This window comes from Bos grunniens, chromosome X, assembly GCF_055505025.1.
Source record: "Bos grunniens cultivar Pamir isolate PY7600 chromosome X, Bosgru_T2T1.0, whole genome shotgun sequence".
NCBI classification, from domain to species: domain Eukaryota; kingdom Metazoa; phylum Chordata; class Mammalia; order Artiodactyla; family Bovidae; genus Bos; species Bos grunniens.
The window spans coordinates 29,741,986-29,766,238 of NC_141194.1; positions in this window are offsets into that span (position 1 = coordinate 29,741,986).

The window sequence follows — 24,253 nt, forward strand, 5'->3', positions numbered from 1 at the left end:
ACAAAGACCTGACCACTCATTTGGAAAGATCAAATTCTCTTACTGCAAAGGACTTTCCCCCCTTTCTCTGTAAGACTCTTGGATTCTGATGTAATGGCAAAAGGGGAGTTGCCCCAGTAATGCTTGAGATTACCTGCCCAGTGTGAATGGAAACAAAACAGAATTTAAGGTGATTTAAAGACAACAACCAGGGCTTCCCTGGTGGCTCAGTCAGTAAAGAGTCTGCCTGCAATGCAGGAGATGTGCGTTCAATTCCTAGGTCAGGAAGATTCCCTGGAGAAGAGAATGGCAACCCACTCCAGTATCCTTGCCTGGAGTATCCCATGAACAGAGGAGCCTGGCAGGCTATATTCCATGGGTCCACAAGAGTTGGACGCAACTGAGGAATTAAACCTACCTATAGACAACGAAGCAGTGCCATATTTCCTATAGCAGAATAGTATTTTGCAATTTAAAGCAATGTGATTTTCTTTATTAGTAATTTCTTTATAACCTCACATCACTTCCCTTATTAACAGGTGCAGAAAGAGAGAAAAAAATCATTTACTTTTGTGCTACAAAAATATGCTTTTGAAGCTCTCTGCAGAACTGATATAAATTTATGAGAGAAAAGATTCTGGATCCAAGGAACCCGAGTGGTTTGGGTATCAAAAGCCAAGGCCCCAAAGGCTTCAGGGTAGACACAGAAATATCTAGGAAACCAGATCAATCAGAATCACCTAAAGCTATATAAAGGCTTCCCAGGACTAGAAGAGAGGAGAGTCAGAGGGGAAAAAGAAACTCATAAATGTGCTCCTGAGAAGGGGTTCTATACTCTGCCCGTACTGTGTCCACCCCCACCTAGGGAAAGGGAATGAAGGACATTCTACAGTCCAATGAAAGACAGAGACACAGTCCCACTCTCAGTGCCCCATCCATCACCTTCCCATCCTAATCATTTCACTGTGTTCTTTCTGACTTCCACTGGTCAGCAGCTATATCTCTATGTCTAAAGGTTTTGTTCTGGTTTTTTCTTTTTCCTGGAACTAGTCTGCTTGGTGCAGCAGGGCAGAAGTGCCAAGGAATGAACTCACTGCCAACAGCCCTCAGCCAAAACTCTCATTGAAATTATTATCCCTCATTATAAGTCATATCTCATTATTAATACTCCAGCTCTTGCTTCCCTTGGGTGGGATAATTCAGAGCTGTGTATTTGATACCATTTCTCCAGAGTTGCCCCATAAAGTTAAGTTAATGTTCAGGTACCCATCATAGTAGTTGGTTTAAAAATCCACCTCATCTAACTTGCCTGATGGTCCAGTGGTTAAAAGTCTGTGCTTCCAATGCAGGAGGTATGTGTTCAATCCCTGATCAGGGAACTAAGATCCCACATACCTCACCTCAGCCAAAAAGTGGTGGGAAAAAATAGGACCTTATCTGCCTTGCCTTCTCTGCATCAACATCCCTACCCCCAAGTGATTTCTTTTTTTTTTTTTTTAAAGAAAACCACATATTTTTGTTTATGTTGAATCCTAAATAAAATCAGAGTAAACAGAATCCAGCAGCACATTAGAGGAGTAAAAATTTTTCTATGGCGAGATGGAGATGAGCATTAAAATTGTTTAAAATTTTAAAACTTTTAAAGACAATTCACCATATTAGCATATCTCACTAGAAACATCTACAGTTAGTAGATATGGAAAAGGCATTTTATTGTGTTAACATCCATTTTGATAGATTAAACATTTAAATAAAAGAATAGATATTTCCTTACCTAACCATGATAAACATATCTAACTTACATCAACACCATCCTGCTTTCAGAGGAAACATTTTATGCCTTCTCTTTGAAGTTAGCAACATGTTAGAAAAATGTCCATTCTGATTACTATTATTTTCTATTGCTCTGCAGGAACTAGACAATGCATTTAATGAGAAATAAGTTAGAAAAGAGTTAAAATTATATGAAGGTATCCAAGGATTTGTTTATAAAACTAAATATACTTATAAAAATAAACAAGAGAAATCAATTTCACACACACAGAATGAAAGAAAAGATCTCCGTTTTCAATAGCAACAAAAGACATAAAACAGAAATAAAATTTTTCTATTTTGTTATATTTATTCATTTGGTTTCTGTATAGCCCGAATGACCTGCTTGCACTAAATTGCATGTCTCAGAATCACCTTCCAAAGGTGCCCAAACAAAAGCACAACCCTTTCCATTGCAAATGTTCCTTTTTGACATGCTCATTAAGAATAAGGAAAACGGACAGGATAATTCTCCCACACGTATTACATTTCTCTGTGGCTCCTTGCAAGGGACTCTTTGATTATCAGCACCACTCAGAGCTGACCCTCCAGGCAGAGAGTATCCTCACGTACTTTGCAATTATTTTTTGTTGTTGTTGCTCATTTTGAGCTCATTTTCAGTGGGAGTTCTCCTCCATGAGAATCCTCTGTGTGCCCTGGCTGAGGAGGTATCTCAGTTAGATGGTTTAAGATTTGCCTCTGTTTTGGCCTTGCAAAATTCACAGATGTCGGATCAGTTTCAAACAATAAATTTGTCAGCAGAGGAAACTCATACTCTAAAGTAGTGCAAACTTATCCCCACCTCCAGGCAGAGATCATGCTCAGGGTTCTAGTTTCTTGCAGTAGCTCTGTTTCCTCCAGTGGCCCACGGTGGGCACTCTTCTTGGGTACATTCTACTGCTACTCCCTGACTAAGGACAACAAAACCCTTTTCTAGTGCCCACCTTTGTTTAGAGAGCCTAGGTCTGAGTTCTTGATTTGACGGGCTCATTTAGCCTGGGATCCAGTCCAGTTCTCATGTAGACAGTACAACCCCTGAGTTATGTCTTCAGGCTCAATACTCCAAAAGTTGTGTGCCTTCAATTCCTCCTCAGTGCTTTGATTCTAACATTCCTTGTTCTTCTGACACCTGGAAATTTACTTTTGAACTCAGCTATGCTTTAAAAAATACTTTTTTCCTATTTAATCTGGCATTTCTACATGTTAGGAGTAGAAGAGGCTCCAGTATCTTGCCAGGCATCAATAGTTCCCATGACACAAAGCAGCATAAACTCTCAGCATTTCACACTTCCCACAAGAAAAACAATTCTTTTTGCATTAGACAGAGTAGATTGATTATTCATAGTACATTCGGGAATAAGATCCTGGCTTTACCTTTATGTGTCCCTAAGACTTCCCAAAGCAAAAGAGCCCTCAAAGAGGAATTCAAGCCTCTGCTTCATACACGCAGGCTTTGATTCAAGGTTTCAAAAATCTCAGGAACAATTTTTTTTAGACTGATCTCCTGGTCAATTTTCTTGGGCTCCAAAATTACTACAGGTGGTGACTGCAGCCATGAAATTAAAAGACACTTCCTTTTTGGAAGAAAAGGTATGACAAACCTAGGCAGCATATTAAAAAGCAGAGACATTACTTTGCCAACAAAGGTCCATCTAGTCAAAGCTATGGCTTTTCCAGTAGTCATCTATGTATGTGAGAGTTGGACCATAAAGAAAGTTGAACACCGAAGAATTGATGCTTTTGAACTGTGGTGTTGGAGAAGACTCTTGAGAGCCCCTTGGACTGCAAGGAGATCCAACCAGTCCATTCTGAAGGAGATCAGCCCTGGGATTTCTTTGGAAGGAATGATGCTAAAGCTGAAACTCCAGTACTTTGGCCACCTCATGCGAAGTGTTGACTCATTGGAAAAGACCCTGATGCTGGGAAAGATTGAAGGCAGGAAGAGAAGGGGATGACAGAGGATGAGATGGTTGGATGGCAGCACCGACTCGATGGACATGAGCTTGAGCAAGCTCTGGGAGTTGGTGATGGACAGGGAGGCCTGGCATGCTGCAGTCCATGGGGTCAAAAAGAGTCAGACACGATTGAGCGACTGAACTGAACATTGTCAATGTACCTGAGCTGTTATCTCCTCTAAAATCACTGGAAGAGGAAAACTCTTCTCAAACTCATGACCCAAGATGGGGGTCTACCCTTGTCATGAGCAGAGGTACGCAGCATAAAATCTCTCAATTCTAGAGAAAATTAACCTCAGAAGGTCACAGTTCTTTTTCTGTTCCAATATATCCCAGAATGCCCATCTTGAAAGATCATCTAATATGGGGAAAGACCAAGGACACTGAAGTTAAATATCATAGTGTCAAAGATTGATTTTTGAAAGCTAAAAACATGGATCTCAGACCAATACAAAATGGACATATGTCAATGATTTTATTCCACTTGTTAATGAGGGGATCAGTAAGAAAGTAATACTAGTTCAAAGGACATTTTCAGGACCAGCATATTTGTTGTCCACCAGGAAAGGCAGTTTGAAATAAATTTACTAACAGAAAAAAATGGTTAATGTCCAAAGGAAGGGCAAGGAAACTAAAAAATTACCATACAACTTTTGTTGTCTGAGCCCTTAATTAATAGTAAATGGCAAATGCATACACATACATCCCCTAGATCCTCAGGTGATCCTGTCAACATCCCAGGATAGCACTGAAAGGACAGGCAACCCAATTTTCCTCTTGCTTCTCAAGTTTTAAACAATGTGTCTTAATAACTACTACACTTAACTGCGCAGTATAGCAGCTTTGGAGCAATGACCTAAGTTCCCTGGGACTCAGTTTATTCATCTGTAAATTGGGATAATAGTATATATCTTGCCTAATTATTTTATTTTTTCTTGTTCCCCAACTAGAGGAGACCAAGCAGGGATAACCCCTGTGTAGGCAGAAGATGGAGCTAGGTGCCTTTTATGACTGGGAGTAGAGACCTGAGGGTGCCAGGGTGTGGGTCAGGAAATAGACCAAGGCCTGTACCACGGTATCTGAGTGAGGAGCCGAGAAGGAAAGCCACATGTAGCCAAAAGGAGAAGAAACTCAGAGATGAAACCAGGAACATGAGTCAGCCAAAGTTTTATACAGATTCAGAGTTCAAAAACTAAAAAGGTGGGAGAGAGGGGACCAGAGTGAATCTGAACCTGAGTCAGGGAAGGCGGCAGCTTTTGATCTGTTCACTTTTGCCAATAGTGTGGGATGGTCCATCCTTGGAGATAAGGGTTACCTATGGGCAATGAATAGTGTGAAGGTTAAAGAGAATTTCTACTGGGTACCGTGTTTAGTATTTAAAAATATCAGATGCTTAATAAATAGTATTAATGAATATTATAGTACTGATTACAAAGTTTTGGTCTACATTTCTCCTTGTGCAGGTTGTAGGTGAGGCAGTTTTCTCTAAAAAGGATCCATGAGAATAAAATTCTCTGTAACTTACTTGTTTAGCATAGAAGGCATTCATATTATTGATGAAAATGAGGGAGACATCTGTTTTCTCCTGTGATGGCAAACTTGTATCTTCACTCAAGAAAGAACTTATTCTGGGACTTGCCTGGTGGTCCAGTGGTTAGGACTCTGTGCTTTCATGGCAGGGGATGCAGGTTCGATCCCTGTTCAGGAACTAAGATCCTACATACTGCAAAAAAAGAAAGAAAGACGGCAATTAGCTGATAGCCCCCAAATTCACTGTCTTCAGCAGGTGCCTCAGCACATCATGGTGAAGCCCAGCTCTTCCAGGTTGAGCCCTAGCCAGTGACTGAGCATCATGTGGCTACAAGGACCCAGCCACTGCTGCCAAACATAGGTGTTCACTAACAGGCAATCTTTGTTCAGAGCTCCTCAGTGGGTTGACTGAGACTTTGTCAGATCTGCATTGCAGCCTGAGGTGCTCTCACTCTGATTCTGTTAATACTTTCGCCTTGATATTTTTTCCCTATAGGTGTCTAATCTGCATCACAGTTTAAAGGTGACACAGACTGGAACCTGGGACCCTTTGCTGCCGAGTTGCAATGCCTGCACCTGGACACATTTCTCCTAGAGCTACAAAATACAAAGAAACTCTATGGGACTAAAAATAATTATGTGCCTGCCCATTTGGTACAAATTCTGGACAAAGGATACAAATAGACTAAAAAACTCAACTGTCACTTTGAAGAGCCTGGAGCAAAAGCAGGGGGTCAGGAGCAAAAGCAGGGTACTGTGTGCATATGCCCTCTGCATACAACACCACCTAAAGGTGAGCAAACCACTTATGTCACACTCTGCACACCCTCCTTACCCTCACCCCATATAAAAAACAAGCTCACCACACCCCACACCCCCTTAGCCATTGAGCAAGCAAGGGAACCTGCCCTTTGTTCTTGTTCCCCTCTGCTGCAGACAGGGCCCCAGTAAAGCCTTGCCTGAAGTTCTTCTCTGGCCTCTGATCAATTTCTATTGATTAAGGAGGCCAAGAACACTAGTTAGCAACAAAGGCTTTCTCTGTGGCTTCTATTTCCTCTTTCTTCATTTTCCCTAAGTGTCAACCAGCCCCAGTAAACTCTGTCTCACCATTTGCTCCCCAGGGCACCTGACACAGTTGGTACTGGAAGTGGTCTGAGAAAGCAGGAGTAAAGATCGGAAGTGGTTGCGACATCCCTGGTTGTCCAGTGGTTAAGACTCTGCACCTCCACTGCAGGGAGCACAAGTTCATTCCCTGGTTGAGGAACTAAGATCCCACATGCTGTGCAGCCAAAATTAAAAAAAAAAAAAAAGATGGGAATTTGTGACTGGTCACTTACCACCTGTCTGGCAATAAAGACCCCATTTTGGGTTGTATGTAGGACATGGACAGATCAAGGCCTCAAAAAAGTGAAGTGAAGTGAAGTGAAGTCGCTCAGTCGTGTCTGACTCTTTGTGACCCGACAGACTGTAGCCTACCAGGCTCCTCCGTCCATGGGATTTTCCAGGCAAGAATACTGGAGTGGGCTGCCATTTTCTTCTCCAGGGGAACTTCCCAACCCAGGGATCAAACCTGGGTCTCCCACATTGTAGGCAGACACTTCACCATCTGAGCCACAAGGGAAGCCTTGTGGTCTAATTGCTAACACTCACACTGGTGGTGATTAGGGAGGTTCTGTTAGGAGGGGACTACTCAGGCTGGTACCAGGATAGATTTGAAAAGTCCAGAGATGTTGAGTGGGAGTGGGGTGAGGGGGAGAGGTGGCAATGCATATAAGGAAAGTAGAGCTGTGGAATTCTCTGGTTGCTATTAAGTTTCACTGACACTCTATAGAGAGATAATGAAAAACTGAGGGCAGTTAGTAAACAGCTGAAATACAGGTGTGAAGGCCTGAAGCCCTCTTTTGTAGTTTACAAAGAGGCCCTTATCTCCTGCAGTGGAAAAGCCAAAAAAGCTGAAGACAAAACTCCAGATTTAATAGTAATATTAACTGAACCTTCAAAGATGATTGAATGCTCAACTGAGGCATTATGTGATACCAAGGTCAGAGTCTTGTTTTGGGCAGTCTGGGAATCTGATACATGGGATGAGGATGTATGGGGGATGCTCCTAAAGATTTTGGCTTCCCAGTGTTTAAAAAAAAAAAAAAGATTAGGCCCAAGATGGAGTTGCTCATGCTAAGCCCCACATGAGCAAACCAAAGCTTTCCTATCTTTCTATGCTATCTCTCCCATAAAAGGAAGGTCTGGGTCAACCAATCAGTGCCTGCATGCTCAGCACAAGTTACCTGACTCAGCGCAAAGACTTCCTTTTGTGCCATATAAGGGAAGTAACCGTGCTTTACTCACACAGCAAATGCCCAGTACAACTTCCTTGTTCTTGCTCACTTTGGTCTTGAAGGGGAACAGAACCTGCCATCCCCATATATGCCTCTTTAGCATAAGGATTATCTTGAGCTGATTATTTTTAAGAAATGGTAGGCAAAGAAGAATCTCTGAAAACAGAGTAGAAGTTGTCCTTTTGTAAGAGACATTTACATTTATAAGGGAAATCTTCATTGGTTAGGGCGTCTCCCTTTATGCTTCAGGAAGAGAGGAATGACTAAATCTCTAGGAACTCTTAGCAATGGAGAAGGCAATGACTTATATCTGCATAACGACCTTACCCTTATTTACTGTGCTTTTTCTGATAACCTCCCATAACTGGCTCCCTAATCCCCCAGCATCTTTTGTCTTTAGCTGAAGATGGTATTTAAGGTGGTGGTTTGGGCCATCTTGGGGGATTTTTTTCCTAGGATGGACAGATTTGGCAATTGATTTAACCCCCACTGGAACTTGGCCAGTGTGTGAGGTAAGAGCTTTTATAATGGGGCCGACCAAGTGGATGAAACACTCCTTCACTCTCATCCCCAGTAGTTAAAGTAGTAACTCAGAAACAATATTGTATCCTAGGGTATGGCATAGATTATTGCTGCCCTTAAGGATCTAAAAGGATCTCATGAATCCTTTAATTTGCTAGTTTGAAGCCTGCAGAAACTGATAGATCCTGGGGAATGATCTTGGACCATTGCATAACAGGCCCATCCACAGCTGCCATGCCAGACCTGGTATCTATGTTATCACAAACTAACATGATGTCAGGTACATGATATGCAGCCACTGATATGACACATGTGTTCCTTTCTATCCCAATCAGTAAAGAGGATCAGAAGCAGTTCTCATTTAGTGGAAATGGACAAACATATGCATTGTGTTATACATATACAGTTTTGCCACAAGGCTATATTAACTTGCCCGTCCTGTATAATCACATAGTCCAAACTGATATGGGTATTCTTACAGAATATTGCATTGATCCATCACACTGATGACATATTCTGAACTGGGAAGGATGAGCAAGAAAGTGGTTAGTGAGCTGGAGGCTAAGGTAACTCTCATGCACTCCAGAGTGTGAGAGATTAGTGCTATACTTCAGTATATGAGAGGGAGAGAAACTTCATTTGGGTTCAAGCAATGTTTCTAGAGTTGCTATCACTTCCAGCTAAGCTTAATTCTAATACAGGACCCAAAATAAGGGTGTTTTAGAGTAAATGGTTTTAAGAAGTATTTCTGATGATAATTAGATAACAGAACTAATTGTTGATATCATTAAGTTCATGTCAATAAAAAAATACTGATATTTCTATTCTACAGTGTGAGTTTAAGGACATATTTTACCTACGTAATTTTTTTTACTTAAAACATTTCTCTCAGGCAGTAAGAAGTTTGTAATAAGGGTAACTTTAATAAGATACTACAAGGTGCCCTCTTTTGTATCTCATTTCACATGGCACCATGTAAGTTAAAGTTTTGTTTTGTTTTGTTGCATCCCAATAGTACTTGTCAAACCAGAAACTGGGAGGGTGAGGCCCACATTTACCAAAACCTAGAACATGATTTTAATTTTCATTGGTCTGCTGTTAGAAATGAAAGAGGAAGTGTCACTCAGGAACTGAGGGCAATTTCAAGAAACAGCAGGAAATTGCCAGTGGAATTAAAAACAAAAACCTTCTTGCTTTGGAATACTTTTCTCAATGTTTGAATCTCCCTATCCAATTAGACTAATTAAGACTTCCAGACAAGTCATCAGTTGAAGTGAAAGAGAACTATACATGTTCTACAGAGCTCCAAATACTTATAATAAAATATAGAGCACTGGCCTCAAGGGTATAGACAATACTTTCCCAAGATGTGTCACATTTCTTATCACTCAGCAAAATGTAATTTATAATTAGTTTGTTGAGAAATTTTACAGGGCTATGGAGACATAGCCCTGGCTTCCCTTTGTCAGTTGGGAAGTTAAGGTTTACAAAATGGATCTTTAAATAGTAATGAATATTAAAATTGGTAAAGACTAACAGAGAAAAACACAATCTCAGGCACACTTGAAGTGTAGGTTGGAATAGATTTTTCTGAAGGACAACTTAGGCAATATATGTTGAAGCTTCAAAAAGTGCATTTTCTCTAAGCACCTTCACTTTAAGGAATTTTTATAAGAGTATAATCACATACCTGAAAAAAAGACATTTATTAAATAATATTTATTATGGTTTTGATTGTGGTGGTTTAGTTGCTAAGTCATGTCCAACTCTTACAACCCTATGGACTGTAGCCTGCAAGGCTCCTCTGTCCATGGGATTTCCTAAGCAAGAATACTGGAGTTGGTTGCCATTACCTTTTCCAGGGTATCTTTTCTGATCCAGGGATCAAACCCACATCTCCTGCACTGGCAGGCGGATTCTCTACCACTGAGACACCAGGGAAGTCATAGTTTTCATTATGACAGCAAAAATATTAACAAATATATGACAAGACTGGTTAAAAACTATGATACAAATATGTAACAAAATATTATAAGCCATTAAGGTATTATATATATATATATATATGCATTAATATATATATGCATAACAAAGATCATGGCATCCAGCCACATAACTTCATAGCAAATAGAAGGGGAAAAAGTGGAAGCAGTGACAGATTTTATCATCTTGAACACCAGATTCACTGTAGATGGTGACTGCAGCCATGAAATTAAAAGGTTCTTGCTCCTTTGAAGGAAAGCTATGACAAACCTGAACAGCATATTAAAAAGCAGAGATATCACTTTGCTGACAAAGGCCAGTATAGTCAAAGCTGTGGTTTTTCCAATAGTCACGTACTGGAATATGAAATCAAATGGGCCTTAGGAAGCATTACTATGAACAAAGCTAGTAGAGATGATAAGAATTCCAGCTGAGCTATTTCAAATTCTAAAATGATGCTGCTAAAGCACTGCACTCAATATGTCACAAAATTTGGAAAACTGAGCCATGGCCACAGGACTGGAAAAGGTCAGTTTTCATTCCAATTCCAAAGAAGAGCAATGCCAAATAATGTTCAAACTACTGCACAATTGAGCTCATTTTACATGCTAGGAAGGCAATTCTCAAAATCCCTTCAAGCTAGGCTTCAACAGTAAGTGAACTGAGAACTTCCAGATGCACAAGCTGCATTTAGAAGAGGCAGAGGAACCATAGATGGGCGAGAGGAGAGAGGAGACATGAGAGAGGAGAGGCCCATATAGTCAAAGCTATGGTTTTTCCTGTAGTCATGTATGCATGTAAGACTGTGAGAAGGATGTGAGAAGGCTGAGCATCCAAGAACAGATGCTTTTGAATTGTGGTGGTGGAGAAGACTCTTGAGAGTACCTTGGACTGCAAGGAGATCCAACCAGTCCATCCTAAAGGAAATCAGTCCTGAATATTCATTGGAAGGACTGATGCTGAAGCTTCAATACTTTGGCCACCTGATGTGAAGAGCTGGCTCACTGGAAAAGATTCTGATGCTGGGAAAGATTGAGGGCAGGAAAAGAAGGGGCTGACAGAGGTTGAGATGGTTGGATGGCATCACCGGCTCAATGGACATGAGTCTGAGCAAACTCTGGGAGATAGTGAAGGACAGGGAAGACTGGTGTCCTGCAGTCCATGGGGTTGCAAAGAGTCAGACAGAAATGAGTGATTGAACAACAACATGTATTAACATAAAAGCTATTTATGATACTTGGAGTGAAAACAGAATGCAACAAGGTACTATGAAGACTAGGAGCTCAATATTGTTTAAAATATGAACTAAGTTATTTGTATATATATGCATAGTAAATCAGAGAAGGCAATGGCACCCCACTCCAGTACTCTTGCTTGGAAAATCCCATGGACGGAGGAGCCTGTTAGGCTGCAATCCATGGGGTCGCTAAGAGTCGGACACGACTGAGTGACTTCACTTTCACTTTTCACTTTCATGCATTGGAGAAGGAAATGGCAACCCACTCCAGTGTTCTTGCCTGGAGAATCCCAGGGATGGGGGAGCTTGGTGGGCTGCCGTCTATGGGGTCACACAGAGTCGGACACGACTGAAGTGACTTAACATAGCAATAGCATAGTAAATGTCTAGAAGTTTACAGCAGAAAATGTAAAGTAGGAATATTATGAAATATTGCAAACACGCCAAGTTATGGAAAATAAAATACTTACATACTTAACACTTGGCTTTATCAAATGTTAACATTTTTCTGTATTTGCTTCAAGTACATTTTAAGTAATGAACACTAGAGACAAATGCAGCCTCTGTATTGACTCTTTCAACCCATTCCTCTCTCTCCCCTAAAGCTCACCACTACTCTGAATTTGCTAAAACGTTATGCTTTCCAGAATTACATATTACACATAATAATATGAATATGATAACTCCATATATGTATAAATCTAATTATTATATATTGTATGTATATGTGTTATTTCTTGCAGTTAAAAAACTTTATATAAATGTTGTTATAAAGAATGGGTCCTGCAACTTCCTTTTCTCTATTTATAGTCTGTTTTTGAGATTTAGGCATATTGATGATATATGTCACTCTGGATCATTTAAACAATTAATCTAGCATTCTGCTTTTTGATGTACCACAAATTATTGATGCATTTAACTATTGGTTATTTCTACCACATACAGGTTATTTCCAATTTTATGCTATTATAAACAATGCAATTCAAATCACAGATAAAAATTCTTCAACATATCTTCGCAACCATCTGTGTAATAATATCTTTTTACTATATTCCTAGTAGTGAAATTGCTAAATTTATTTCTGTTCCAATGTCCCAATCTCACAGTTTATATAGCTTTATAATAAGGAAGGATATTGTACAAAAGAAATCTCCCCTCCTTGATCATCTCCTTTCAAATGACTTCAGCAATTCTTGGTACTGTATACCACTATAAGAATTTTAGAATCAGCTTTGCAGGTTCTGGAAAATCAAAACAGATGAGAGAAACCAAAACTGGATACATACATATACATACATTCCCCCAGCTCCTACCCCAAACAGCAGCAATAACCAAGTTGGAATTTTTTTAAATTGCATCAAACTAACCTCTTTATTTGGGAAGAGTTGACATCTTTTCAATATTGACTTTTCCTATGTGTGGTTGATGACACAATTATTCAAAATGTTCACTTCCTCTTTCTAGGAGAGCATCATACATTCACATCCATTTGACATAAAGTTTGGCCATATGACTTACTTTAACCCAGTTGATGTAAGAAGTGACCTGTACTGCTTTGAATAAAAATTCTAGACATCACGTCTCTTTTCACTCTTTCAATGCGAGCAGCCATGCCCCAGATGGCAGCTGCCCCTTTAGCCAGCATACCAGAATGAAGAGGAACTTGAGCTAAGCCACAGCTGTCCTGTGATAGAAATGACACAAAAGCAAAAGTCAACTTTGTTGTCGTAAGGCACAGAGTTTTCTGTGAGCCATTTGCTACTGCTTTAAAACTCAGCCTAAACTAACAAAAGGAGATAATCAGGACCCAAAGTAAGGGTGCTGCCATAAAACACATCCAATTATGTGGCATTGGCTCTGAAGTTAAGTGGTGTTTGGAAAAGATACAGTTATTAAAGGCTGGAAAGAAGGCAATCATACTATGAAGTGGCCAACATTCGGTAAAGAATCACTAGTGATCCCTCAGAGAGGCAGATACTGTGCTGAATGAGCCTGTGGGTTTAGGGAGAAAGGGTAGGAGACAATATTAGCCATGTGGCTTCACTCCTACTGGCTGCATTTGAGGAGATACTACAAGCAAGAGATATACCTGACCAAGATGTGGTCCACTTTGCAATCAAGAATGAGAGAGAATAGAGTGAGGCCAGGATTCTGGGACTTTGTAGGAATAGAAGCACCAGATTCCTACCTGTAAGGTCAGCACAATTTAGCCTAAGCTGACTGATGCAACATCCTTGAACACCCTATCTCTCTCTCTTTAGATATTCTTTTACATCCTTTATCTATTTATCTGGCTGTGCTGGGTCTTAGTTGCAGGGTATGGGATCTAGTTCCCCCATCAGGGATTGAAGCTGGGTCCCCTGCATTGGGATCATGCAGTCTTAGCCACTGGACCACCAGGGAAGTCCATTTTTTACATCCTTTAATAACAGCTGAACTCATTGGTAGTGACCAAAGCATTTTTGTTATTGTTGGTAATGAGATCTCTCTTTTTAAATACTTCTTAGTTTTATGGGTAATATATATGTGTGTGTGTGTGTGCATGTATATATATTTAAAAAACCATAACAAATCTACCAACATATTAGTAATTCCCATGATAACTGTTATTTTTCATTTACTACTTCTTCTCTTTAGTTTCATTTTCTGATGGGCCAAATCTTTTCCTTTACTATGTATTACTATTTTAGGGCCAGTCTGTAAGTCTGTGTCAAACTATTTCCCACTCTTGAATTTTAGTTTTGCAATTTGTCATCAGCCTGTCATTCAGACATAGATCTTTTCTCTCTCTTTCTCTTTGATAGCTGTGGCAGAGACTAGCTACATGATTAACAACCCAGTTTTCTCTTCTTGGGTGCAAAGCTAAACTACATTTCTCAGTCCCCTTGCATCTAAGCAGAGCCATGTGATTAGTAGTTCTTGCCCCTGTAACGTGACTGTAAGTGATGTATCATCTCTGATATGATGCAGTTAAGACCTGCTATGCTCTTTCTTTATTTCCTGACTGGATACAGCAGTACCAGTGGAAGACCACAAGGATCACAAGGATCTAGCAAATAGAGATTGGATTTTTAGAAGGTCATGTGAGAGGCTTTTCTTTTTTCCCCCAGCTTTCTTGAGATATAATTGACATGTGACATTGTGTAAGTTGAAGATGTGCAATGTGTTGATTTGATCCACTTATATACTGCAAAATGATTACCAGCACAGTGTTAGATAATACCTCCATCATGTCACATAACTGCCTTTTTGTTTTTGTGATGAGAACATTTACGATCAACTCTTTGAGCAACTTCCAAGTATACAGTACAGTATTATTAACTATAGTTACCATAGTGTACATTAGATCCCAGAGTTTATTCACTTTATAACTGTAAGTCTGTGCCCTTAACCAACATCTCCTCATTTCCCACTGGCCCCTGGCATCATTTTACTCTTTGTTTCTAGTTTGCCTTTTTTAGATTCTACACATAAGTGATATCATATATAGTATTTGTCCTTTTTGTCTGACATCTCATTTAGCACAATGTCCCCAAATCCATCCATGCATTTATATTTAGCATCTAGCTTTATTTATCTGGAGTGGGACAGTAGGTAACTAAAATTTTCTTTCAACCTTTGATATTTTACAGTTTCACTATAATATACAGGTGCACCTCAGAGATATTATGGGATCAGTTCCAGACCACCACAATAAAGTGAATATCACAGTAAAGCAGTCACGCAAACTTTTGTTTCCCAGTGCATATAAAATTGTGTTTATACAACTTTTAAGTTGTGTAACTTTTAAGTGTGCAACAGCATTATTTCTATAACATAGACATAGTGTCTGTGTCTAAAAAAAACAATGTACATACCTTAAATTAAAAATACTTTATTGCTAACAATGCTAACCATCATCTGAGCCTTCAGCAAGTAATTTTTTTGCAATAGCAAAGATCATGGTCACAGATAACCATAATAAATAAAATAATAATGAAAAACTTGGAAATGTGAGAATTACCAAAATTTGACACAGATGTGTAGTGAGCAAATGCTTTTAGAAAAGTGCACTGATAGATTCGCTCAGTGCAGGGCTACCACAAACCTTCAATTTGTAAAAAAACATAATAAATGCAAAGTGCAATACATATGAGATATGGCTGTATTTGATTGTGATTTCACTTTATTCTGCTTGGTACTTGGGGTGCGCTCTTTTAAAAATGGAGGATTCAATTCTTTAAACACAGGAAAATTCTCAAATGCTATGTCTTCAAATATCGCCCTTTTTGCTATATCCTCTTTCTCTTCTTCTCTAACCCTATCAAGCAAATCATGTAACTTTACAATCTATTTTCCATGTCCCTTATCCTCTCTCTGACACTTTATTGTGGTAAAATATACATAACAAAAAATTACTTATCATTTTAACTACTTTTAAAAGATATTTATTTTTTAATAAATAAAAAATAAAATATTTTTATTTATTTTTAAATTTATGCTCTGAGTCTTAGTTGTGGCACCTAAACTCTTAGTTGTGGCATGTGGGATCTAGTTCCCTGACCAGGGATCGAACCTGGGCCACTGCATTGGGAATTTGGAGTTTTAGCCACTGGACCACCAGGAAAGCCATTTTAACTACTTTTAAGTGTGCAGTTCAATGGCATTAGGTTTGTTCACAATGTTGCATAAACATCACCAATATCCCTCTCCAAAACTATTTCATCATCCTAGATAGAAACTTTGTACTCATTAAATAGTAATTCCCCATCACTCCTCTCATCATACCTCTTGGTAACTTCCATTCTACTTTTTTCTCCTATGAATTTATCTATCCTAGGTACCTGATATAAGTGAAATTATACAATATTTGTCTTTTTGTGTGTGGCTTATTTCACTTAGCAAAATGTTTTCACGTTTCATCCATGTTGTAGCATGTGTCAAAATGTCCTTCCTTTTTAAAGCTGAATAACATTCCATTCTATGTATATACTACATTTTGCTTATCCATTACCTGTGGACACACATTTAGTTTGTTTCCACTTTTTGGCTATTGTGAATAATACTGTTATGAAAATTGATATACAGGCATCTCTTTGAGTTCCCACTTTGAATCTTTTTGGGTATGTATTGAGAAGTTGAATTATTACACCATATGGTAATTCTATGTTTAACTTTTTGAGGAACCATCAAAGTGTTTTCTGCAGTGCTTGTAACATTTTGCATTCTACCAGCAATGCACGAGGATTGCGATTTCAATTTCTCCATATTCTCAGCAGCAGTTATTTTCTGTGTGTGTGTGTGTGTGTGTGTGTGATGTTAGCCATCTTAATCCAGATGAAGTGGTATTTCATTGTGGTTTCAATTAATATTCTAATGACTAATAATGTTTATCATCGATTCAAGTACTTATTGGCCATCTGGATATTTTCTTTGGAGAAATGTCTATTCAAATCTTACCCATTTTTGAGTTGGGTAGTTTGGGTTTTCTGGTTGTTGAGTTGTAGAACTCTATATATTCTCTCTGATATATTTTCTCTCTCTTCAGTGTTGCTTCTCTGCAGAAAATCCACAAAAGCATGAGCAGGGAGATTCAGGCTACAGTGGAGAGCCTTGACACCAGAGCACACTTTTGCCTACAGGCAAAAAACTAGAGACCTTCATTTTTAGGAACACTTTGCCATGTGCCCATTGCTCTCTTGCTAACATTTGGGCCATGTATCTTAAATTGGGGGTCACTCAGAACATAGTTGGACACGACTGAAGCGACTTAGCAGCAGCAGCAGCAGCAACAGAGCTATGAACCGTTGGGGATGAGCAGACAGAACTGAAGCTGTGGGAGAAGTTCTGCTCCTCCACCTGCAGACAGAACGATGGTCACACACATCAGGGAGCAGTGACACAAGACGGACCCGACTGGTGCCCCTCTACGCCCCTTGAGCACAGGGAGTAGGATGAAAGGCAGAGGAGGCGGGTGTCACACGCCAGCCCATTAACAAAGCCCAGGAAATAAAAATAAAATCTGAGTAACAAACAAAGTCTAACCTTCTTTTCCTTTGCCTTTGTACTTAGTCTAGTTCCGCTTGCTCATAGAGGGCTGTGCGCAGAGCCCTTCCACCTGGCTCTTCAGACCTGGGTTGCAGTGAGAAAGGGCTGGGCTGATGTCTCAGCTCTGCCTTGAGCAGGCCTGACACTGTCATTCAAGATGGCCGCAGCCGGTGTGCAGAGACGATGCATCCAGGACTGATGTGGGGTACACCTGCGGCTGTTCTCGCCTCAAGAGAAGGCCTCATCTCGTCCTCCACCCCCAACTGGGGAGATCCCTATGAAGCATCTCTGGTGGCCCCAGCCTGGAGCGGCTTGAAGCTGGGTATCAGTTCCAGACCAGGGACTGAGGCTGGATCTATGCGGTGAGGGCGCTGAATCTTAGCCAGGAGACCAGTGGTCAGTGAGAAGGCCCTGGCTTTTCAGCTTTGCAGAAAATAATTCCCACGAAGATGGGAAGTACTGAAACAGGTGTTTGTTTGGAAGAAAAAGGGGGCTTTCCTGGTGGCTCAGTGGTAAAGAATCTGCCTGCAATGCAAGAGCTGCTGGAGATGTGGATTCAATGCCTGGGTCAGGAAGAGACCCTGGAGAAGGGAATGGCTACCCACTCCAGTATTTTTGCGTGGAGAATCCCCATAGACAGAGGAGACTGGTAGGCTACAGTCCACAGGGGACACAAAGCGTCAGACGCGACTGAAGTGACAGTACACATGCACGCAGTTGGAGAAACAGTACAGTATGTGTGAATAGACATGGGTGGACTCAGAAAGTGGGTGGACTCAGAGTTGCGCCTTGGGGTCCTTTAAATCAGTAACTTTTATGGGGCATTTCTTCTGGGTTTCTTTTCACCAGTCATTTTGATTTGCCTGCTTCAGAGCCCATATTTGGTACATCTCAGGGTCTTTCCATGTGTGCAGGTACATCTCTGAACCAAGATGGATTCCAGTAAAGAGGCTTTTAGATAGCTTAGCATCACTCCCCTTTTGACCTCCAAGGAGCTTTCTAGTTGGGAGGTTTTCTTGACTTCTAGAATGAGAAATATGTGGTCTCTTATCTCTTATCTGGGCAGAGCCCATCCTGTTCTCACCTGTCCTACTATTGATATTCTGGTGTTTCTGTCCACAAGGAATCAACTCCAATCGCTCACCCAGGGGTAGAGGGTGGGGCATCTACCTCTTGTCTCAGGTCCAACCTATGGTGCCCCATGTCTTGAGTTTCCTTTCAGTATCTATAATGTTTCCTTTCAGATAGTGTACTTTTCATCTCAAAATTCTGGTAGGACATTTATCATATCTTTCATTTCTCTTCTAAGCTTATGTTTTACTTTAAATACTTGAACATAGTCGTAACAGCTCTTTTAGAGTCTTTTCCCACTAAATCCATCACAGCTGTCATTTCTGGTTCCATTTCTAGTGACTGATTTTTTCCTCTTAGTTATGAATCACATCTTCCTGCTTCTTTGCATGTCTAATGATTTTTGATTGGTTGCGGTATATTATGATTTTACATTGTGGGATGCTAGGTCATGTTTTTCTTTAGCGTGTTGGGCATTGTACTAACAGACATTTAAATCACTTACAAATCAACCTGATCCCATCGGGGCTTGTTTTTGGCTTTATTAGGGTGGATTTAGAGTAACTTTTACTCTAGTTTAGCCTCTCTACTAAAGCATGATCCTCTGAGCTCTTCAGTGAAGGCCTGGATGTTCAACATGAAACTTCTCTAGCTGCCCAGAATTTAAACATCTCACAGTTCTGTGTGGAGAATCTCTGGGAATTATTCAGATTATAGCTCCAATTTCTCTTTTAACCAGCATCAAGTATTTTCACCCTATGCATGTATACCTTAGTATTCAGCAACAGATTCAATGGTTTTCCTAAGTTTATTTTTGCAGCTGTTTTCTCGGAACATCTCCCTCTTCCCTGGTACTCTCCCCACAAATTCCAGCCCTCTGAAGTCTTCCTGAACACTCACGGTCTCTTTAATTTCAGCAGCACCTCCCAGCTATGCTTGGAATTCTATCTCACAGTCAGGAAATTGCCTCTAGGAAGAAAGTTGAAGCGATTGTATGTCTTACCTTAATTTTTTTTTTTACATCCTTATGATCCTGTACTGCCTGTTATTCAATGTCCCAAAATTATTGCCTCATATATTTTGACCAGTTTTGTGGTCTATGATGGGAAGGTATTTCGAGCTCCAGTTATTCCATCATAGCTGGGAGTAGGAATCTCAGTCTTTGAGTTTTTAAGGCCACATTTCCAGAACTTCCCTGGTGGTCCAGTAGCTAGGACTTTGAGCTCCCAATGCTGGGGACCCGGGTTCAATCATTCAGGGAACTGGATTCCACATGCTGAAACTGAAAAACCCCACATACTGCAATGAAGATCGAAGTTCCTGAGTTCCACAACTAAGACCTGAAGCAGATAAATAAGTAAATATATAAATAAATATTAAAAAAAAATAAAGCCACATTTCCTCCTCAAGAACTTGGATATAACAACAAAATAAACAACACTTTCCCAGTTATTCAGGTATGGTGTCAAGATGAGGAAAGTCATGGAAGTGGGGGTGAACTGTGGTCTTCCTGAGTTATTGAGAATAAGTTTGGAGATATTAAATTTGGAAGTGATGAGACATTTGCTTGGAGATCTTGGAACAGGAGCCATTAGGGGAGATAGGGTATCTAATATAATAAATGCCCTCGATATTCTGCTTAATATTCTTTGGACTTGCCTGAGTCACTTGAAGCCATGGACATTCCCAGTAAGCTACAGCTTCCCATTGCCAAGTATCTGTATATCTCTGCTCTTTTGCCCAGGGTTTTCTCTGGTACTGCAAAAGCTTGCTCAGCTTTATGGGGGCACAACCTATGAGGGGACAGCTGATGGCCCCAGGGACAACTTCCAACCCAGGGGTAATAGGAAGAGCTGGATAAATTCCTCAGTGTCTTTAACCTCCAATGGGACCATTTATTATTATAGGATGTCATCATCAAAGTAAAGCAGGTAGATATAGTTATCCCTTCTCTCTTCGGTGCGCTCTCTTTACAGTAACAATTTTTCTTTAAGGCTGTAACTGATTTTTAAAAATCCACTTATATTAGGGTAAAATTGTTCAAAGTAGAAGGAAGAAGCATCAAATATCAAGCATTGTGGGTCCAACCATCCTAGGGATAGCCTGATACATGATCAAGAGTGAGAAAGGATTAAGAAAAGTTCTTCCAACTTGTAGAAGCCCCCTGACATTTTCTGGGCACCTTCTTCCTGATTCCAAGTTGAGTGTCCACATTTTCCTTTTCATTTTAATTTAAAACCATGGACTGTTTGGGCTTACTGACCTGAATATGTTAATGGTATGATCAATGTTTTTTGAGGAAGTCATCTTATAACTAATTATGTGTGACACAAAAAGAAAAATGAAGCCTAAAAGTAGTTTTGATGCCTAGAAGAAAAATCAGCTGCTATTATAGCTAATGCAAATTTCTGCAAAAGGGAATCATGCCCTAGAGAAACAAGGTATTTTGGTAAAGAATATCCTGCCCAAACAAGTTTACAAATTCAGATTTTAGAATCATCAATTGCAAACTGCTTTGTTTTTACTTTTTTTCCCCTAAAAGTTTGAAGAAGACTAAGTTCAAAATAAGAAGATATTCTCCAGTATGAAGGCAGTAGTTGAAATGTCACCCTTTATTTTTAAAGAGCTTTAGAGTTTTTAAAGAATTTTTTTTCCATTTCACTCTCTTTATAAACTCCTAAGTGAACCAGAGCATGAAGCTTAGCCATAAACTACAAGGTAGTAAGAATGTATGGTGATGTAAGAGTAATTCCTATCCCAGACCAGCTTGATTCTATTAGAGTAAGGACAGAATGATTTTGATACTGAAAACTCAGCCTCTGTGCACCAGTGCTGAATTGAATCTCAGAGGCAGAGTTTTGGGTGAAGTAGAAAAGAATAGCTTTATTGCCTTACCAGGCAAAGGGGGACACAGAGGGCTCCTGCCCCGGAAAACTGCGTCCCAGCCTGTGGGAATTTGGTGAGGAGTTTTATAGCAATAATTCAAGGGAAGGATTGCTGATAAGATTAGGGTGTGTGGAGGGCCTGCACTCCTTTAATCTGGCCTCAGATAGTCTGCTAATCTTGATGAATTTCCTGGTTCCTTTAATCTTGCCTCTGGGGGTCTCCTAATCTTGATGAGTTTCTCAGGTTTCTATAATCTGGTTTTAGGTAGTTTCTTGACTGCTTCTCCTTTGTCTCTGCATCCCCTTGCTTCCTTGATGAACGAATGTCTGAATCTGCCCTTTGGGACTCAGGGAAGATCTAGGAGGCTGGAGTCTGTTCCCTACAAACAAAAAATGGGGTACATGGAAAGTTTTCCTTGCCCAGGAGCCCCACAGGGTCCTGCTTGGTTTCAAAATCTGGAGGGGAAATGAGGGAGTTAGAGATCAGTGGGTGTCCCTGAGAGTGTGCTGGGGGCCTGGCCCCCACTCTCTGTGGTGGGTCTGGGCCCTTGGGGAGTGATGCCAGCCTCTGATGGGTTTGAGGTGATGTGAGGGTGGAAGGAAGGAAGCATGCCACACACCTCAGATGTATCTAGGAGACTGCAAGCGTCTAAGAGAAGATTCTCACATAGCCAGGCTCCAGGGCAGAGGACACCAGGCTAAAAGAGGTCCCCCAGCAGATGGCCCTGAGGTCAGCCTTCACAGACGCCCATGCACCTCGGTCTGCTGTGGGGACAAGAGTTGAAGTGTTTTAAAACCTCTCAGAGCGCACCAGTGGGTCTGAGGGTGGAGAAGAATCAGAACTATGTCCTGGTGACCACAGGCCATGATGGGATTAGAGACTTCAAGCAATGAATGCCAGAACTCAACCATGAACATTAGATGAGCAAGCTAAATTCTGATTAATTTGGGTAAAAGACAGGACCTCTGTATCAAGAACCCTCTTCAGATCAAAGCCTAATTTGTAATAAGTCACCAGAAAGAACTAGCTAATTACTGAGAACAAGGGATGGTGAATACAAAGTTATTCAAGAGCTGGAGTTTCAAGCTGAAAATGGCTGTTACCTTGAATTGGCAAGGGTAAGGGCTCTTTTTTTTTTTTTAATTTTACTGAAGTATAGTTGATTTACAATGTTGTGTTAATTTCTGCTATATAACAAAGTGATTCAGTTATACATATATTTTTTCATATTTTTTTCCATTATGATATATCACAAGATATTGAATATAGTTCCCTGTGCTACAGAGTAGGACCTTGTTTATCCATTCTGTATGTACTAGCTTGTGTCTGCTAATTCCAAACTCCCAACCCATCCCTCCCCCACCCCCACCCCCCATCTCCATTCCCCCCCACCCCCACCCCCAGCAAGAGTAAGTTTTACACTACTGACTGCTTGGAGTATCAGTAGCTACATTAAATATAGTTAAGGGAAAAGAAGAAAGTTACATTTTTCTAGGTTATTTGAAAGTTTAGTTATTTTAAAGACTTCCCTGGTGGCTCAGACGGTAAAGCATCTGTCTACAATGTGGGAGACCTGGGTTCGATCCCTGGGTTCGGAAGATCCCCTGGAGAAGGAAATGGCAACCCACTCTAGTACTCTTGCCTAGAAAATCCCATGGACGAAGGAGCCTGGCGTCCCTGGGGTTGCAAAGAGTCGGACACGACTGAGTGACTTCACTTTCACTTATAAAATACATTATTTAAAGGATTTTTATAGTGATTACTCTAAACAGTAAGAAAAATTGTCTCACAATTGGGACTTCCCTGATGGTCCAGTGGTTAAGACTCTGTACTTCTAGTACAGGGGGCTTGGGTTCAATACCTGGTCAGTGAACTGAAGTCCTACAAAAAATACACTGTCTCATATTTGAGTTTTCTCATATTTGCACATTAAATTTAAATGTTACATCTTTATGCACTCACATTTTGAGATTTTGAATTTAATATCCATGACCTTTGTGTGAGTAAGTTACCCATTTCCTTATCTCATGGGAAAAGGTCTTCTGCTTTTGGAAAGATTGCAGGCAGGATGTATCTGTATAAATCACCCTCTCTGTCTCCATCTCTGTTGGTTCACAAACTCAGGAGCTTTTCAGGTGAAATATGAAACTAGTCCCCATACACGGAGGGCATGGAGCAATGGAAGGAAGAGCAAGATCACTCCATATTGGCCTTAACAAGGTTCTGTCACAGGTACTATCCAGATGGTAGCAACAACACATTAGTTTCTCAAGGTGGTGTCCCTGGGGCAGCTTCTGTGTGGGGAAGGCAAGCAGAAGACACATTCCAAGGACAAAGCTGGGGGTGAGGAGCTTCCAATTGCCTGAGTCCACCTTGAGGGTCAACTGGTGGACATGTCCTCTCTCTGACCTCCTGCAACAATCTCAATCTCTATCTGTCTTTATATCTCAGTTTTAAGGGTCCTTATGATTATATTTGGCCCACCAGGTAATCCAGAAAAATCTCACTGTTTTAAGGTCAGCTGATTATCAAGCTTCATTCCACCTATAACTGTAATTCCCCTTTTGCCATGTAAAATAACATATTCATAGGTTCCAGGCATTAGGACATGGACATCTTTGGGCAAGGGGGTTCATTAGTCTGCCGACCACATAGAACTGTCATTTCCCCTCATAATTAACTATGCATTTAATGCAATGTCTATTAGAATCTTGATAAGGTGATTCTAAATATCATGGAAAAGAGATAATGGACAAAAATAATAAGAGGTTTTTGAAACATACAAATAATCAGGGGGTCTTGCTCTACCAGACATAAAACATGCTGTATGGCTAAAGTAATAAAAATACTTTGGCATTGGTGAGTGATTAGATGGTGTTATGAAAACTGAAAATTCACTGGGTTAAAAGTAGAGC